At 40.8% G+C, this 20,294-nt stretch overlaps 1 protein-coding gene across 2 annotated transcripts in view; it reads right to left on the minus strand.

Annotated features, from left to right (window-relative positions):
• PPARG (peroxisome proliferator activated receptor gamma) overlaps positions 1–16,864 on the minus strand; it is a 117,165-nt gene extending 100,301 nt beyond the window's left edge. The window contains exon 1 of one of the 2 annotated variants that reach the window (XM_064496247.1): positions 16,796–16,864. The gene's annotated coding sequence lies outside the window, so the exon portion shown is untranslated. Of the gene's footprint in view, positions 1–15,803; positions 15,932–16,795 lie in introns of those variants that run through there. The other variant, XM_010984921.3, reaches the window with a different exon arrangement.
• Positions 16,865–20,294: the final 3,430 nt, after the last annotated feature.

The following is a 20,294-nucleotide window of genomic DNA, read 5'->3' on the forward strand; positions in this document are numbered from 1 at the left end:
TAAAAGGCCCTTTAACGTACAGCATGGCTACTAGTCAGCAACGCTGTATTGTATAATCAAAACTTGCCAAGAGAGTAGAGCTTGAATGTCCTCACACACACAGAGAGGTTAGACTTGTCAGGTGACGGATGTCAATTACCAAGCGGAGAGCCACCTTTCATAATCATATGTTATTTCAAACCACCACGATGTACATTTATACCTCAATAAATTTTAAAAAACCTACTTCATCATTTGATTAATCGATAAAAATACATACAATTTCCATACTACTGTTAGAGACCGAACCAAAAACAAAGGTTATTAGGAACTGGAAAACCAGAAAAGGAAGAGGGTCATCAGAGAGAGAGAAACAGAGACAGAAAAAAGGGGGAAGCAGAGAGAGAATACGGGAAACACCAGGAATGAACGTTTTTTAAACAGTGGGGACAAGAGGGAGTGAGAACAGAGCTAGAGCAAGAATCGGGGGGCAGAGGAGGGCCGAGGGAGCAGGAAGGAAGAAGACAGGAGAGGAGAGTTCAGAAGCCAGAGGAGTCAGAAGCAATAACCACTCCTGTTTAGACTCAGCTGTTCATTTCGGACGTAAGAGCCATCCCTGGTATTTTAAACAGTGCAGAAACAAAGAAGCCGCCAAAATTACTGAGTCAAAAAGGGTTCACATTGATAATTACACATGGATGGCAACTTCAAGAAACTGAAGACTTGTTTTTTTCTCTAAACTCACATTTTCCTGATTTCTGTGCCTGTGCATATAGTTTTTCCACATGAAATGTTTTGTCCACTATCACCCCAAGTTCGAAGAACAATACTCAGTAAATATTTATTGAGTACCTACTACATGCCAGGTACTGTTCTAGGCACAATTCAAAATGTTACACAGATTTTCATGGAAAGTCTAAGCTGCTTTAATAACACGCAATGACAGTGGGCTATTTTAATGAAACATTCTACCAGACTTGATGTGAAATGATTTTCTTCTCCCACAGCTAACCATTTTCTTCACCTGGTACCATGTGCACTAAAACAATCCTTATGAAGATAATAATCCTTATTGAAGTTAAAAGCATTCTACAATATCCCCCTAAATACAGTGAGGCTATCACTCTTACAGGAGTCCAAGCGCTCCAGGTCCGCCCACCTGGAATTCATCTGTGATCACTCTAGCCACCAAAATGTTGACAGTAATGGTTTGAAGCTGGTGATAACGAAGTGGAATAAGTTGAATAATAGGAGTTATGTGAAGTTTCATCCACATGAAAATGGAATCCCAAAGACATTTCCTGAAAGGGTAACCCATGCCTGGTCTTGTTCAACCAGGGCATTACATCACAGGGGCCAGGACAAATGATTTAAGCTCAGCAGCCTGACCGTGATTTACATAACGCACTTCTGCAGAAATTCGCGTGGCTTGTGAAAAACATCATGTGGAAAAGGAACTCACTATGAATATTAAAAATGGAAATAAACGGTGGCTGAGAAGGCATTAGAGAACAGCACTTTCTTTAAAAAGAACCTGTGGAACTAACTGCACAGATTTGTTTTAAAATCAAATTTGCATTCAAATTAAAGGAAAGGTAATTATAGGCACTGATGAAAACGGCCACTTGGTATATACTGATGTTCCAATACGGCCAATTAAGGAAAATAGGAATAGAATCAGCAAAAATACTGAATCACTCTGCTGTGCACCTGGAACAAACACAATACTGTAAATCAACTACACTTCAATAAAAAAAAATATGTTCTACTAAGCTAATGTTATAGAACAGGGAATCACCTTAAAGTTGGAAGGGATTTTAAAAGCTCCTTAATGCATTTCTCCTATCAAACAAGACTTCTTAACAGGTGGCCATTCAGATTCTGCGTGAATATCTCCCCACTGGCAGAGGCACTCACTTCCTCACAAGGCAGCCGTTCCCACTGCTGGACAACTGTAGTGGTCAGAATTCTTAATTTTTGGAGGGGGTGGTAATTAGGATTACCTATTTATTTGTTACTTTTGGTGGAGGTACTGGGGATTGAACCCAGGACCTCGTGCATGCTAGGCACGGGCTCTACCACTGAGCTGTACCCTCCCCCCCAGAATTCTTCCTTTACACTGAGCTCACGGACGCCCCCCTGTAATTTCTAGGCACCCCTTGACAAGGACTATGACACAGCAGCTCCATAAGGGAAGGGTCTGCCCTGCTCACAACGTGCGGCACAGAGTCAAGTGCTGTAAAGATGAGCTAGTGGCTGATGACTGCCCCCCCGGGACCCGGTCACTAGGTCCAATCCATTCATCCTTTAGGGCAGTGGGGCTCGAACTCTGGCGTGAAGGCATTTCTTTTCAATCCACTGTGGATCCTTTTATCAAATGCAAACCCATGAGCCTGAAGGTCATGACTCTACGCAAACGTTCTTCAATGCTTATCCCCAAACCCGTACATACCTTGTGCTAGTCAGCAACCAGTGTGGTGCGGCGGCACCAGTGCACAGGCCGTCCTCCCAGGGCCCCTCAGCACTTTCCTGCGTCCCTCTCAGTCTCTTCTCCCTTTGTTCCAACAGGCCCCTCTCCTGCCTGCCCAGATTGTGCGATAGCCTCCTAGCTGCTCGCCCTGCACACTGCCGCCAAATTCATCTTCTGATGAAAGCTCTTCTCCCCAAGACCTGGAATCTCAACACTCCCTACGAGATAAAACCTACACTCCTTTGCCTGCATTCCAGGCCCTTCCTCAACTGACCTTAAATCGATGTCTCCAATCCTATTTCTCACTCCGCACACAGACACATGGTCCACTTCAAATGGTCTCTGCAAAGCGACCCCCAAAGCCCTGCTCTTTCCTATTCTAGGCTTTGTTTTCTTACACTGGAAATTCCCCGCCCCCCCCTCCATAGGCCACCTGGAGCCCTGGATTTTTATTTTTTAGGTAAAACCACCTATATAAATGAATTGAAGTGTACAATTCAATGATCCTTAGTACCTTCGTTTTTTTTAATCATATGACAGTCTTATTTTTAACTTTTCGTGGACTCTCCACACTGTGTTCCAAAGTGGCTGAATGACGGTCCATCCTCACCAGCAGAGTACAAGAGTTCCAGTTTCTCCAGGTTCTCACCAACACTTGTCTTTTGTTCCTTAGTACATCCTTACAGCTGTGCAGCCACCACCTCTATCTAGTTCTGAAACATTTTAATCATCTCAAAAGGAAATCCTGGACCCATTAAGCAGTCACCCACGCTTCCCGCTCTCCCTACGCCCTGGCAACCGTGAGTTTGCTCTCTCTGTGGATCTGACTGTTCTGGATAATTCATATTAATGGAGTCATATTTTGATTCCTTTCTGTTTCTTTTCCTGTGTATTTTAAAGTCATTTTTCTTAAGGTTACCTATCAGTCCTTGAACTTCCGAGGTCCAGTTCAACCCCATCTCCACAGGCTTCTCCTGGGTGTACCCCTCCCTCCACACTGACCTTGCCATTCTCTGAGGTTTTTTTAGCATTTGTTTTCTGCCTCCTTTATATAATCACGTACTGCTCTGCTGACTGCTTCAACATTACCCGCTACCTTTTTTTTTTAAGCTGTTAGACTGGTATATTCTTAATAAAGCCCAAACAATATTTGTGTCACCTGACCTTAGTTAAGTTTCTTTTTTTTTTTTTAAACTGAAGTACGGTCAATTACAATGTGTCAATCTCTGGTGTGCAGCACAATGTCCCAGTCTTGCATATACATACATATATTCGTTTTCATATTTTTTATTAGAGGTTATTACAAGATGTTGAACATAGTTCCCTGTGCTATGTAAAAGAAATTTTTGTAAGTGTATTTTTATATATAGTGGCTAACATTTGTGAATCTCAAACTCCCAAATTTATCCCTTCCCACCCCTTTTCCCCGGTAACCATAAGATTGTTTACTAAGTCTGTGAGTCTGTTTCTGTTCTGTAGATAAGTTCATAGCGTCACTTTTCTTCCCCCCTGGATTCCACATATAACGTTACCCCTTTTTTGACTCACGTAGATTATAAAGTCCTTGCTCAAGGAGCTTTGGTATCTCCCTCTGTGCCTGGAATCTACTGAACCTGTGTGCGATGGATGCGCCGTGTCCAGCTGCCATGAATGAGGGGCAGGTAAGGAAACTGAAGCCTGGACCATCAGTGAGGGAGAGCGCTTCACACCCCTGCCTGCTCTTTGCCCTTCCTCCTCTCGTACCGGCTCATCCCTACCGCGTGCTTCTCTGCCGTGTGCGGTGGAGGTAAAGGCACAGGGCACTTCTCTGCCCCGGTAGGTAGGAGATGACAGGTGTGGCTGCAGGAGGATGATGGCAGGTTGCCCAAGGGTGGAGAGGGTGCAAAATCCCTGCATTGATCTCTTGCTAAGAGACTCCTACCTGCTTTCTTCATCCACAGATGAAGGCCTATGGAGAACAGTGGGCGGGCAGAGATGTCACAAGGCCTCATAAAAAAGAGGTTCGTCTGTTTGCTTTGCTTTCATATGTAAATCAGTTTCTTTGCCGGGTATTTTGATTTGGAGTGGCTCATAAATGCATATCTACCTTGTAAAAGGAGATAAACTGTTAAGTAATTATGGTGATAATACTTGTGATTTATGTATGAAATGGCTGAGCATACAATTATTTTATATATAATAAACAAATGAATAGGCCAGAACTATACAGTGCTTCATCTAACAACTGACAAAAAGTTGGAAAGGAAACCAGTTTCATATTATGCATGACTAATAAGTCTAAATATTTTGTATCATGCATCCTTATGAACTTTTCTCCAGCTGTAGTACTAAATAGAATTTGTTACAGTTGCCATCAGAAGCCTCCAAACAAGAACAGAAAACAGTGTTCTGGCCCTTAGGCCATTTAAAACCTGTTCTTCTGACCAGAACAAGTAAAAGCTCCAACACAGAATGCTGAAGTCTATAATTAACATTTTTTCCCCTTTCATATCCCATTTGCCCGCTTTAGAAGAGCAAAATGGAAATTTCTCCTGGCATTAATTTCAGATCATTATGTGTTGCCAAAAAAAAAAAAAAAAAAAAAAGTTAAATAAAATAGAAATAAACATTTTAGAGAGCAACTTAGGGAATTTCCTAAATATGTGGAGAATGTTAGCACTGAGAATCCCATACTGAAAAAGCACAAAGTTCTCAAAAATCAAACCAAATTTAAAAGTATTTATAAAGTACTTATAATGTGCCCAGTCCCTTATGTGTAGGCTGTGAATTAGGGAAGGTATGCGGGGCACAGATAAATATATATGAGAGGAGCAAGAAGAACCACAACTCCATTCCTACCCCCCAGGAACTAACAATCGCGCTTGGTACACAGAACTTGCACATAAAACATATAAGACCTGACAGCAAACATCAGCAAATACATCATGCAATACAGAATCTGGAACGCATTAAGTTACATTTCAGAGTAGATCTGCCTTCTGATTATGTTTTACTTCAGCTAAGGTTAAAATTAGTTTGCATTTTCTGAATTCAACAGCTGGTGGCCAGAGTTAAGTATTTCACACACATGTTGCATGACAAAGAGAATCAACCTGACATTTAAAACTCAACGAACGTGCTTAATAAAAATAAAACAACCGGGTGTACGGACTATGTTTTGGGAGGATCAGAGATCGTTCCAGCAGGCATGGTCGAATATATAGCATGTCATCTGACTGGCCTAAAGACACAATAATGCCAATGTGCTGTGTTCAATCAGTTTGTTATTTTCTTAACTTTTACTGAGTGTGGTTATTGGCCTGCCTGGTGCCCAAAGCTGCTTCACTGACTCAGATGGAAAAGCACCTGTCTCACCATCCGTGAGGCCATGTCACCAGGTAGGCAGATTCTGCTTCCTATATAAGGCTATCTCGTGCTAAAAAGTGAGTGGTGACTTGACAAATGTTTATGGATTCTGAATCAACTGTGGTGACATCTGCAAAACTGCAAGGTTTTGGTTACACGTGCATTGAGATGCACTCTAATATTCCATGTCTACACATGAAAAATTCATTCTATTTAACTTCATATAAATTCCTTCAAAGTCTACTTTCCTTATTATTTTCCCCTCAAAGTTTCATGCTGTTCAGAATTTATGTCTAAGTGGTCAATAAGGTAATTTCTGTGAATTTAAAAACAGAACTGAAATAGTAGTTAGACAACAGGACTGTGAATACCGAAGTTGGAAACAGCAATAATTAAACTGACCAAGGATGGTCATTTGAAGTGAGATCTGAGCCTCCTCTTACTCAAATATTATATTCCAAATATGTAGAAGTTCTTAGTAGGCTTTTAAAGGAAAGTAGCTAACTTCATTTCCCAGGAAAAAAGTTACGTTTTTTAAAAAAAATTAATGGGGGTGAGGGTATAGCTCAGTGGTAGAGCGTGTGCTTAGAATGCATTAGGTCCTGGGTTCAATCTCCAGTGTGTCCTCTAAAAATAAATAAATAAATAAACGAACAAACCTAATTACTGTCCCCCTCTCCCCCCCAAAATATTATGGGATTGTCCCAGTGAACTTTGTTTTATATTTTTGTTAGGTGTAATTTTTTTGTAAATACAAGTATGAACTAAATTCACTTGGACAGTTAACCACTTAAATATATCCATTTTTAGGACATTATAAAATAAATAACCCTCCTGTGAAGTGAATGAGCACCTTGTCACTTGGATTTTCAAGAACACTTACTAGCTTATTAACAAAAGATGCATTCCTACCTTTGCTAGTACACTTTATTACTGAGAGAGAAATAAAAGTAATATAATAAATACATTATACATAATATGTGATATATATACTACATACAAATAACCTAAAATAATATAATTATAAGAGATTCAGGAAAACTATTCAGGTTTTTCCCTACTTCACGCCCAACTCAAAGACAGCCACCCAACTCCAGGCGGGCCTGGCAATGTTCCCCGGTCACAAGGCAGGGTTAGATTATTGCCTGCTCTTAGTCACCGTCCCTCCCTCTAATGCCCCCGTTTAATCTAGGTAACAACAGTCATGAACTTCAGAGGGATGCAAGTTGTCTGTCTTGTTCATCGCTTTATATCTCTTCTCTAAAATGGCTCTTAGCACAAAGTAGGGGCTCAACAGATTTTTGTTGAATAACTAAATCTTCATTAAAAAGAAGCTTCTTCTCAGGAGATTGCTATAGGATGTATCACCGCCAAGTTTGTGTTACCCACAAACTCGGACAGCCGTAAACCGAGTTTTGTTAGCTGAGGTTTGCCTTGGGCTGTATTAAGGATTCAATCATCAGAAACGGGGGGAAGCAGAAAGAGAAAAGAAATACGTAGTATCCCTGATATAAAATTTTTTAAAGGTAATTAAGTTTATTTCTATACTTATTTTAATGGCTGTGCTGGGGACTGAACCCAGGACCTCGTGCATGCTCGGCGTGTGCTCTACCCCGAGCTACAGCCTCCCCCTAAAATTGCTAAAAAGCTTTAAAAACACTGTTTTCATTTAGATAAAGGCTAAACACATCAGGCTGATAGAAATTTCTCAAAAGAAGTTCCAAAAAAAGTGACAAGAAAAATGTAACCTGTAATCTGGGTCAAAGGCAAAACTACTTAATTCTCCCTTTGGGATTTCTAGAGCAATGCAACAGAAAAAAAGGAAAAATGAATTAATTCAAAAGGTACTGCACTGTGTGTGTGTGGTATGCATATAAATATATCGCTGTATGTGTATATATACATATTCATGTATATGTATCTTTCATAGTGTTCACTCCAAGGTCTGACAAGATTTTGGGAAACCTCTACTCACTTGCTATTCTAAAGCTTCTGTTGTTTTAAAAATTATTATCACAAATTGCACCAAGGTCTCAATAACCATCTGTGGTAGACGTTTACCTTCATCAGCTACTTATGGTTACAGCATTCTGTCAAGAGTTGGTAAACAAGTAACTCTATCATGAGGTTATTTAATTTTAGAAAAAAAAAAAAACAAGCATACATATTTTTTAGAAAAATTTTTCAAATGCGGTGACTTTAAAATAAAATAAATCTGGAAACTATTGTCAAAAAGCTCTGTTTGCTGATGCATGCAAAAGATCAAACAGAGCACAGGCCCAAAATCAAACCTCACATACAGCTGAGAAAACTAAGAAGCTGTAACAGACAATCTTTTCCTCAAACAGAGGCTAGTCAAGCAGAGTACAGAAAAGCCCAAGATGTGAAATAAAATTAAGTGTGAAATAATATGAAAATAAATCTATGTACATTCATGTATGACTGGAGCACTGTCCTGTACACCAGAAATTGACACAACGCTGTAAATTGACTATACTTCAATTAAATAAGTAAACATTTTTTTTAAAAAAAGAAAGAAAACCAGGTATAACAGAAAAGAATTCATGTTATATCCCCCATCATATCCAATGGCTTCAAAGAAATAAAATAGCTCGAGGGTTCTCAACATTTCATTTACTCTTTGCTTGATCTTCACTGATCAGGGTCACAGACAGACACCAAAAAAGCAAAAATGTAGGCTTTTAATTATGGAAGTAATCTTATATCACTGGCTAAACTTTGGAAAAGGGAGAAAAGTAAAAAAAACAAGCAAAAAGCCCTCCACAGCCTCACTATTTTAATATAACTGTCATAATTTCTGCATATTCCCTTCCAGATTTCATATACATATGTTTGTATAAGGTTGCAATCAATAGTGCATATACATTTTCTGTGCTACTTTTTTAAATTTACTATTTTCAGATTTGCTATAGTTTTCCAAATTGTCAGTGGTAATTAGATAACATTCCACCTAATAATTATGCCTTACTTTACTTAACCATTTCCCTGTTGTTGAATAGTTATTTCCAAATACTGGGTCCTATAACAGTATTTTTATGAAAGTCTTTGTGTATATGGCTTGTCCTATATTCTCCATATCTTTGGGAAAAAAAAAATCTCAGAAGTTGGGGTGTAGTATCAGAGTGTGCAATATATTGCCCAATTGCTTTTTTAGCATGCTAAACTAAGTCATGGTGACATCAGTTATATATGAGTACAAGTTTCTTCAATTCCTGAATCATAGGATTTTAGAATTAAAAAAAAAAACTTTTAATCAATAATCACAAGGAATGGTGTATTTTCTACTGTCAGTAGACTGGAACTTACAAATCCAGATCTTGTAAGTCTGTTTAATGTGAGTCCACCATCCTTGGTGATTTTATAAAATCCAGTCTTTGAAGCTGTAGTCTGTGAATGTGGAGACTGAGGCAACCAATCTAAGGTAAGAAGAACCACTGATGCTCAGACTAAGAAGGTAGCCTCTTTTGACACAAGCTTATTGACAACAAGATTGAGCTTCTCTAAGTAATAAAATGCCAAACAGATAGAGGTAATTTTACAGGATGGTCCCAAGAGATTCTACCAATGGGGGGAACACGGCAAGGAACTTCACTGCAGGCAAGAGTAAGGCCCACCCAAAATAATCCAAACTCACTGCGCTGACCATGGGGCTCCAGGCTCTCAGAATGGATGCATGAATCATCTTAGGTGAGAGGTTCCCGAATAGTATACATGAGAATCCCCGGGAGAGATTTTTAAAAGCTCCCTAAGCCCCATCTCCAGGGTCTCGGATTCAGTAGGTCTGGGGGTCAGGCCTGAGAATCTGCATTTCTACCAAGTTCCCAGCTGAGGCTGATGCTGCCGGTCCAAGGACCACACTTGGAGAATCATTATCTTAGACTATGTCTTTGTTCTTTTAAAAACATTTATCAAGTACCTAATATGTACTGTGCCATGTGCTGGAAATAGACGAATAAGACTAGTCAGTACCTGCTTTAAGAAATTAATAATGTATATTTTTGTAGACACCATACTGCTCTAGTCCTAAAAGTCAACAAACTTGGATCTTGTTGAAAACAAAGTTTCAAAATATATCATATTGCCTTTAAATAAAGCCAGGATGTTTCTAATCAGTTCCAAATGCTTTAGGAAAACATGTAGTAATCCCACATTGGCACATGCCTGGGTGTTTTTTTCACTCTTCTGGATTTTATTAACATATGCAAATAATCTGTTACAGTATCTTCATTTATATACACACTATTCAAACGTTTGTTCCCTTTTATAACTCTATCCACCATAAAAAAAAAAGAGAAAGAACTTGTGTAAGTACTTTTCCATATGCAATCAAAAACTGGTTTACAAACACCAGGTAATTATCAACTGACAGAAAAGACCACCACTGAATAAGGTCAGGCTTGGGGACTCTCCGATTTAGATTCAGGATTCAGCAACGCTGGGGAAAAGTGAATGATAAGTAAACAATATGCTTAGTCATGTGCATGAGAGTGGCCCACACTTAGCTGTTAAACACCACTATGAGCTGATACACAGAATTAATGAACTTGCTTTCGAGGTGGCCACTTAGCTTCTATTTCCATCAGAGATACACTGGCTTCCCATAACTATTGTTGGCAAAAAAGAAAAAAAAAAAGAAAAAAAGAAAGTATGTATAAAATGTTATGATCTGTAGATCTGCCCAAGGATGGAGCATTATTTATACATCTTTGGCATTTTTTTTTAATGACGTGATTGAAAGATTGCTTCTGTTCCATCTACTGGAAAGCTACTTTAAAAGTCTGGAGGAACCACTCGTGAAGAGACTAGACAATGTGTCTAACATGACAGAGAAAATGAACACACTGAGAGGATTATTCACATATTTGCTTACAGTAACCAACGGCTAACTCCTAAACTTAATTTGGGTAAGATTTCCTATATAAACTGACATTTAGGAATAACAACTTGTTTTCTCTGAAGGAAGAAAATGGTTTAGGAAGAATAACATGTGTTGATTTTTAAGAGGAAAATACAAGCACATAAAGGAAAGTATATCCTTTCTTATCACTATTTCAAGTGGCTACTTTCATATTTGGTTTCATGGAGAATCAGGGACAGGAATCACTTTAATTTTATTTTTCCTTTTCCCGATTCCCTTTTCAAACTCCAAGTGTGTTCACTATCCTTTAAAAGCCTTGTTTTCAGGTAAGCAAGCAAACCAGGAACTAACCTCTCCAATTTTCGCTGATGGTATCTACAAGAATGAACCCTGCTGGAAATACTGGCATTCTGAAAGTGAACTCCAAATGTCCAAATGCCACAAACAGTGTTGGAGGTGGAATGAAGGCCAGTGGGGTGGGGTCCAGGTTAAGGAGTTCTTTCCAGCACTTCATCATTGCGCCCTGGCAGCCTGATGGCTATGCTTCCTCACTGCCTTCACTATAAAGGAATAGTTATTCCTGAAACATACAGGGAAAGAATGTCTTCTTCCCATGCACTTTCCCAGATTCTCTCCTGAAGCAACTAACATGTAGAGCCCGAGAGATTAGCAGTGCTAAGTGGCAACTTCAGAATTTAAAGTTATCCTAAAAGTCTATGATGTCACTGAGGAGCAGGGTAAATTCTTAGAAACCAATCCTTTGATTCAGTTACTGTGCAATCTGCTGAGTGTGGGAGGAGAGCGCACACAGACCTCTTACACGCCCACTCAGGGTATTTCCCTACTTTTCTGTCTCCCTCCTACCTACCTTCTCCTTATCTCTTGCCCCAGGTTTATGCTAATCTGAACTCTTCCCAGAAGGTCAGGAAATCGGTCTCAAAAAGTCTTATCCGCATATTATAATTCTCCTAGATGAGCCTACAAATTAAAGTGTTTTTTTCTTTAATCAGTTAAAATCAGCAATGAATTTATTTTCTAAAAACCAATGAAGTAGAATAAAAATGGTTCCTAAACAAGATACTGAATCAAATGGAACTAAACTACCATAGGATCTAGTGTAAATCCTCAGTGTAAAGGTTTAAATCTCTATTTTAAATGATTCATGGTGCATGAAGGGATGGCTTCCTGCCTTTCCGTTTTATCTGTGATATCGCAGTAGGGAAAGGAACCTCACTGCACCTCGTCCCAAAAAAGGTTTTCCAGTTGAGAATGGCCTGGTCACCAGAAGAGCTGGAGGTGCAGCAACAGGTCTGAGAAAGCCCAAACTGTACCATTAAGACCACGGGAGTCAGGGCTGCGCCCCACTCCCCTCCCGCAGGCAGGGAGCCACAGAAGAACAGAGCGCTATCCACAGGCACTGGCCCTCCGTGCCCCCATCCCTTTAGTTATGCCCCTACTGGGGTTAGACAGATGCGAACTCCAGGAACAGAGTGGGGATTTGGGCCTGGAACCGAGTCCCTTCCTTTCTTGCACAGGAGACATTTCACAGTAAAATATATTTTTAACAATCCATAAGGAGAACTTCAAATTTATCACTGGCATGAGGTACAGTTAATTATATGCTTTTCCAGTGCGTCCCTACGAGTAAATGGGTGGGTTCCTAGGAGGCATGTTCACTTTTCAAACCACTAAAAGCCAATTTTTGCCACAGCTTCTTAAAAAGAGACCCAATTTTTATGACACGCACACTCTTTAGCCTTTAAGGCTGTGATATTAAACCATCTTTTGATCTGAAGGACCTCACTATAAAACAAACATACATTAAGTACTCACAGAGTGTACCATAAAAATATGTAAAGACTAGAACTTCATCAAATAAAAGCACAAGCTGAGCCTTCTGGACTCATCAGAAATAAAAACTGACACAAAAAGATACATACTATGTCTACACAGGACACACACAGACATTATCAATAAAACAAAAGTAATTCTTAGGCTTATTTTTGTCTGAAGTCACCAAAGAATAGAATATACAATTTTAAATTGAATAATGATGAAATATTTCATTTCAGAAACAGTTGATAAATTGATCACTACATGGCAAGCATTATCTTCAGTTCATCCTTAACAATCTTCTCAAAATTAGTGCTAGGGTGAACTATCTATATGTGCAAAAGAGTTAGCTCAATTAAATCCAGTGCCAAGGTCGTATCATTTAAGATACACAGGTTTGCTGATAACGTCTTACAATCACACAAGAAAGAAAGAAAGCCCAGAATAATAATCGCAATTATTTTCCCATTTCATTGATGAGGAAATGGAGAGTTAGAAAGGATAAGTGACTTGCCCCGCTACAATAATTATTACGGTCAAAAATATTAAGATTCACATTCTGAATTAAATATTCATTATTAAAATATAGATGTGTGTTGAATGCTGAAGAAAAATATTAAGAATATATAAACCTGTTTCTTTAAATAAAAAAAATAATTTAAGTATATACCATTATTGGTGATAGTTGTAGTCTTAACATCCCCAAAGGTTTTCCCCCAATATATGATCTATTGTATTTGAGCTGATTTCCTTCCAAGCGCCTACTGAAGTATTTTAGGTAAATAAAAGTTAAAACATGACATTTTTATTAAATGTGCTTCAAAAGGTAGGCCATATAACTCCCTCAAATCTATCTCTGTATTGTGATGAAATACAAAATAGCAAACAAGAAAACCCAGGAAGATTACAAATAATCTTCAATTTAAAAGTGTCACCTAGATGACCACGGAGCTAACTGAAGTCTACGACGTAAGACGCCGGGGCTGTCTATGCTTGCAAGGTGGTTATTCACAGATCTCACTGTACTTTTGTGGAGTCAACTATATTAGTTTCAAAGGACCTTTGTAAGCATTTTAAAAAAAAATCACTGCCCTTTCTATTGCTTTTAGGCCTTAAGAGAGAGAAAGGAACAGCTCAGGAGGTCAACTACCCTGATGTGGAGATCTGCTAGGAAAAATAAGAAAAGCAAGTTAAAAATTCAGTTTAACAATTATGAGGTGCAGGGGGTGTATGTTGACGCCTATAGACTGGTGACATATCAAGTTTTCTCCATTAGTGAGTCAAAAAAACTCCTCTCCAACTCCAGTTTATTTAGCGGAATCCTATGAGACCCAAAACTTCTTCCAGGACATTTGCCACACCTTCTGACATTATTATATTTCCAAGTTCAAGTGACAGTGAATTCAGCAGAAGAACACTCACAAATTAGAATGACCAACATTTTCTATTCTACCCAATGGACATATATAGATCCTATAAAAAAAAAAAAGCAAATATAACAGACTAGGATAAATAAAACATTTGTGAAGTATTCTTTCAACATTTTCTTCTACTTCATGAAAATCTCCTGTATTTGACAACCATTTCACAATTTGAAAACTAAATGAAATGTATTATTAATACTTGTGTATGTTTTCACAGCAGTGCCATTCACATAGCTTTCGCACACATAATTATCTTGATAATTAGGGTCAATGGCGAACATCCTTATTTTCAGAGAATTACAGAAGAGAGAAAATTAGTATTTGTTTATACTCATATGACTTAATAATTAAGAGAAATTAACTGCAATCACTAATGTATTTCTAATGCATAATTCTAAAGTCACACTTTTTTCCTGTATAAATTTTAATACACAGGGATAATGCAATTTTAAAGTCATAGGGATTTTGGAATTAACACTGATTTTTAAAAAAATTATAATTTATCCATTTTTAAAATGTAGTCTTGAAAAATATACAAAAAAAGAACATTAAGGAAACTAGTGCCGTCAAAGAAAATAGTATTTAATTATTAAAAATCCCAATTGCAAAAATATTTTCAAGGAAGTTTAATAAAGAATATGATGCTGGTGGACATTTTAAATTAAAAAAAAATTACATATATTTTAAAATTTAACAGAATGAAAAAATAGCACTCAAAAAGCTTAGCCTCAAAATTCTCCAAACCTTTACACTTCACCGATGCCATGTTTTCATAGTAGTTATCGTAAAAGCCAGAAACAAATGTTTAAATATGAAAAAGTTTTGACTTAAAAAATAAATCACCAGGTTTTTTTTTTCCTTCCAGTGATTTGCAAAAGATTGAGCGGTTAGTCACTAGTTGATTCTAAGATCTTTAAATTTAAGACATAATTATCAGCAAGTGAAATATCAAATAGCATTATAGTTTAAATAAAGGAGAATTATGGGAAGTACACAGTAAGAAAAAATAGACAGTTTTGTAAGAAATTTCACTTTTTGGCTAACATCGTTCATTTTAAAATTTTGTATATTAAAGAATATTATGGTACTGTATTAACTTCAGAGTGAATCAGATTTAAACTAGACAACACAAAATCTGTTTTCAAACTTGAACAAGACCTTTTGAAATATCACTCCAAAAGCTACCTGGCAACATCTATGCGTGTTTTCTATAGAACTTTCATAGGAGTGGAAGGTGTTTCTTTAAGAGAGAAGCCACAGTGAGTGTCTATGTCAGTCTCTACCCCTGAAGGGTTTTCTGAATCAACTAGACCATCAAGAGGTCCTGTTTTCAGTAGCGAATGATCACTTAGGTACGGACAGGAATACCTGGGATCTGTCCAAGATCTGCCCAGGTCCTTCTAAAGGGTGTTTAGTCATTGCTCTCCCAATAACTCCAGTTACAATTTGTTTCATGGATGACAAAAACAGTTGACATTAAGACAATGGACTTCAAAATCGAGTTTCTCCAGCAACAGGTTTCAGACAACTCAGTTAACCATCTTGCCTGGTTTTGTTTTCGGACGATAATTTCTACAAATCAATTTTACATTCTGTCCCCAGTCTTGAAAGGAAAAGAAGAAAAACCTTTAGCTTTCTCATGACAGAATACTAATTTTAGACTTTATTTCTCCTAAAACAATTGACACTATTTTCCCAGCCATTATTTTAAGACTCAAGTGAACTGGAGTCTTACAGTAAAACAACTGCACCATAGAATTTTAAAACGACGTACGTAATATCATCATCATGACCATCAGGATCATCACCTTGCAAATTCTGGACGCATCACCAACACATTTCAGCAAAATGCAATTACAGTAAGTCGACTCACCTAAGCAGTGGGAGCTCAGGAGAATTTAGAAACGCAGCCTTCTGATCGCCAGCAGAGGTAAAGGCCCCTTCTTTACCTAACAACTGACCTTATATAAAAGCAGCAGATAGGTTACTCCCAGTTTCTGCCTCCTTACTTAGGCTCCTCCCCAAATACCAAGGCAGAAAGTACCACAACTACACACCCAGTTTCCACCCCCTACACGGAGGGACCAGTGACTTCGGTGAAGCTGCCTACCCCTACCTACCCTAGTTAGGCTCCAACGAGCGGCAGGTGAGCCGGGCACGTGTAGGAGACAGCGCGCTCAGGCCACCTTCCCAACCACCGCGGGGGAGGGAGGGGGCCGCGCTCTCCATCCCCGGCCACCGGGGGAAGCCAGGCCACATCCCCAGCCTCTCCACTCGGCTCAGGGCCAGCACGGTGCTTAAGGGCACCGGGGCTGGGGGACCCACAGTGCGCCCCCAGGCTTCTGTCACCACAACCCCATAGTGGTCACCCCGCGGGTGCCGGAGACCCAGCCGGACTCCGGGGCCGCCGGACGCACCCGCACGGGGTCTCTCGGACGCCCGCGCACCTCCGCCGGGTTCAGGGACCCCCGTGCTGTCGGACCCGAGGCAGGCGCGCGCCGAGGGGGTCGGCCCCGGCCGCCCGGGGCGCACGGGCTCGCGTCCCCGGGTGCGGACCGCCGCCCGTCACACCGCGGCCGGTGCCCCTCGCCGCCCGGTTTGCTCGCTCTGCGCCGGGACGTCTCCTCAGGGCGCGCCCCTCGGCGGCGACCTGTCACCCCGGTGCCCTCGGACCGCGACCCCTCCTCCCCAGGCCCCTCAGCCCGAGACCGCTTCGGCCCGGCTCCTGTGAGCGCGCCTCAGCCCGCGTCCTTCCGCCCGACCCTCCGCGGCCCCGGTCCCCTCGGCGCGCCCCCTCCTCACACGGGCCCGCGCCCCCGCCCCGGGGGCCGCTGCCCCGAGCGCCGCGGGCAGCCCGACTCTGACCTGCGGCGATGACTGGCGCCCCGCTCCGGTGTCCGGGCGGCCGACCCGAGCGCCCCAGGCGGCTGCTCCGGCGCGGGCTCCGAGTGCGGTCGGCCCCGCCTGCAGCGGCCGGGCCAAGCCGGGCCGGGCCGGGGGCGGGCGGGGGCGGGGGCGCGGGGGCGCGGGGGCGGGGAGCGGCCTGGGCGCCGCCGCCCTGCGCACAGTAGGACCCCTGCCCGCCGGGCCCACCTTCTCTGGAGCGCCTACTCTGCGCCTGGCCTCGCTTGTTCCTCACAACCACCGCTGGGAGGCGGCCCAGAAATGGTCCCATTTTACTCAGGAGGGACCGGCCGGAGCCCAGAAAGATGCCCACGGTCACGTCGGGGAGAGCCGAAGTGTGGGATTCCGGAGCCGCCCGCCCTCCCCAGGCCCGCGTGTGTCGCTTTCGCGCAGAGGTCCGCGGGTCTGGCTTAATTTTCAATTTCTTTTCAATGACTTTCTTAAAAAAAAAAAAGAAAGGAAGGAAGAAGAAAAAGAAAAGAAAGAAATTAAAGCATATTTAGGACACCTGGTTTTTATTCCATACCCGATGGCACGGCACACTTTCAGCGCCCCCCTTTCACATTTGTACTTCACATAGGTATTCATGAGTCACTTAAAGTGACAAAGTTTTAGTTGTAAAAAATTTAAGTATTCAAACTCATTGACAGAACTTAAAAAATTCTTCAGCTGTGTTTCTTACGCTGAGGGACGCGGACACGTCGGGTGGGGGCGGGGCGGGGCGCGGGACGCTCAAGTTGCGGCGTTTGACGGGCAGTTTGGGGATGTGCTGCCCCGGTGCATGGACTTGGCGGACTCCGGACAGCTTCGGCTCCTGCTGCTCCCTTTATCCTGACCGGCCCAGAGGGGTTCCATAGATGCCCAACCGGAAAGTGTCTGGTCTTCTGGACTGAAGGCCTTACTTTTCTTGCCTTTTTTTCAGTCTCAATGACTGAACATCCTGCTCCAGGCCTGGCCCTCCTGGGGGAGGCAAAGCTGAATAAAGACGCTTGTCAGTTACCAGCCCACGATGCTCTCCAGTCCTTTAGCGTCTTCATTTGCTGCGCGTGGCTAGTTTTTTTCCTCTAATGCAGATGGTCCTGATTTGTAGTTCAAAGTAAAATATTATGAGGACAGTTATCACCTCAGGGAAGCTTCAGAGATTCAGGAACACCACTCGTCCCCTACAATAAGAAGTTAAGAGCCAAAGCTATATAAGGACTTCAAAGAAGACCATTTTATAGACCATTGAAACACGCATTCCTTCACCTGCCATTTCAGATTGACAGGGCTCAGCTTTCTACATCCGGGCACAGAAGTCCTGCATGCAGCCTACTTCCAGAGCACCCCAGAATCCCAGTCTGCTTTTTTAAAAATTATTATTAAATAGCTTCACTGAAGTATAGTTTACAAAATCTAAAATTTAAGTTCCATACATGTTAAATGTACAATTCAATGGTTTTTAGTTCGTTGACAGGTTCTTTTCTTAAGTTTTATTGAGAAGTAATCGATGTGCTGTAGTGTAAGTTTAAAGTGCACAGCATGCGACTTGATTTACGCGTACTGTGAAACAATGAGCACAGTAGGTTTAGTTAGCATCCATTATCTCATATAGATACAGTAAAGAGAAAATTTTTCTCCTTGTGATGAGAACGCTTTGGTTTTAGTCTCTTAGTAACTTTCTGTATGTCATAGGGCAGTGTTAACTATAGCCATCATGCTGTATATTACATCTCTGGTTCTAAATTATTTCTTCTCCCATTTTTACTGAGGTGTAATTGACATACAGCACTGTGTAATTTTAAGGTGTACAGCATAATGATTTGACTGACATTCATCATGAAATGACTGTCCCAAGTTTAGTGAACATTCATTATCTCTAGTCCCAAATTATTTTATAACTGGAAATACCTTTTGACCACCTTCCTTCAACTCCCCCTCCTCCCACCTCTCACCTCTGGAAACCACACATTGATAGGCTTAGCTCTTATATTTAGATCTGTGATCCAGTTGAAGTTAAATCTTGTGTGTGGTGTGAGGTGGGGCCAACCTGCTTTTGGTGGGGAATACCCATAATTCAACAATATTGACTAAAGAGTGCTCCACCACAGTGAACTCGTTACTGTGCACCACTCTAGAGTTGATCTGAATACTTTTTTAAACTTCCTCCCAGATAAGAAAAAAAATTTGTGATTTAAAAAAGTGAACTATAGGGGGAGGGTATAGCTTAGTGGTAGAGTGTGTACTTAAGAAGCATGAGGTCCTGGATTGAATCCGTCCATCCATCAGTCTAATTACCTCTCCCACAAAACACAAAACAATTTTTAAAAGTCAGCGATAGTGAAGCCTATAAATGTAAGAAGGTAAGCAATATAAACAGAAATAGTATAAATCTGTTCTTTAAACTACTGGTCTTGATCCATTAGTGGATTATAAAATCAATTTAGTGGGTCATAACTATTTTTTGTAAGTCAAATTATACAGAAGGAAACAAACTATAGAATGCACCTCCAAAATTAAGGAAGGTGTTGGCGTCATAACTTCTGTGTTATGTAAGTATGTGTGTTCGTTGTGTAAGATGTGTTTCTTACGGTAGGGCCACACTTTTAAAAGTTGGGAAAATACTGTATATACTACACTTGCAGAATTCTTTCATTCCACAGAGTTGTATTGAGTGCTTATTTTGTGCCAGGCCTTCTGCTAAGTACCGGGGCTAATTTGATAAACAGCATGTGGTCTCCACCCTGCAGCAGTGCACACATGCAGTTGAACCCACTTGTAGTTTCTAGACATAAAAGACTGTGCCTCTTCCAGTTTTCCCCAACTACAAGGACTTCTTCCAAATATTGATGTGTGGGCCTGGGGAACCTGTGTTTTTTGTTTGTTTGTTTGTTTTTGCAGTTAATGCTCAGTTTTTATCTCATTTGAGATCTGCAGACATATTTGCTTTTCTCCCACCCGGGGGACTTTGCTCCCAGGTTTGTAATTGCATACTATGTTTATTATATTAGGAAGGAAGTGCAGGTCTAGCAGTGGGAGTTGGCCTTCCCTGAGTTGATTCCATTTTACTCCAGCTCTACTTAAACTAGCTCTACTGACAGATCTCAGGTATTTTTAAATACTGGTATATTACTTTTTAGGGGAAATTTTTTAAATGATAAAAAACATTTTCCAGGCATCTGGCAAAACAGACTGTCAGCACTAACAGTGCTGTTTAACGATTAGCATTTAACCATTTGCAGATTGAATTTGTGAAAATTAATGTGCTGTATTTCCAGTCATCCAATGGTTGGGGGGGTCACGTATTTATAAAAGCTGTGTGCAGTCATGGCTCTGACTGCTCCTCCTCTTTACCTGAGATACCATTTATCAATCTCTAGACATTATAAATTCTCAGGAGATTTAGAAGACCTTAGTTTAAAATTAAAAAAAATTATAACCAGTTCAACATGTTGAGTAGGTTAAAAACACACACAGACAC

This window comes from Camelus dromedarius, chromosome 17 (assembly GCF_036321535.1).
Source record: "Camelus dromedarius isolate mCamDro1 chromosome 17, mCamDro1.pat, whole genome shotgun sequence".
NCBI lineage: Eukaryota > Metazoa > Chordata > Mammalia > Artiodactyla > Camelidae > Camelus > Camelus dromedarius.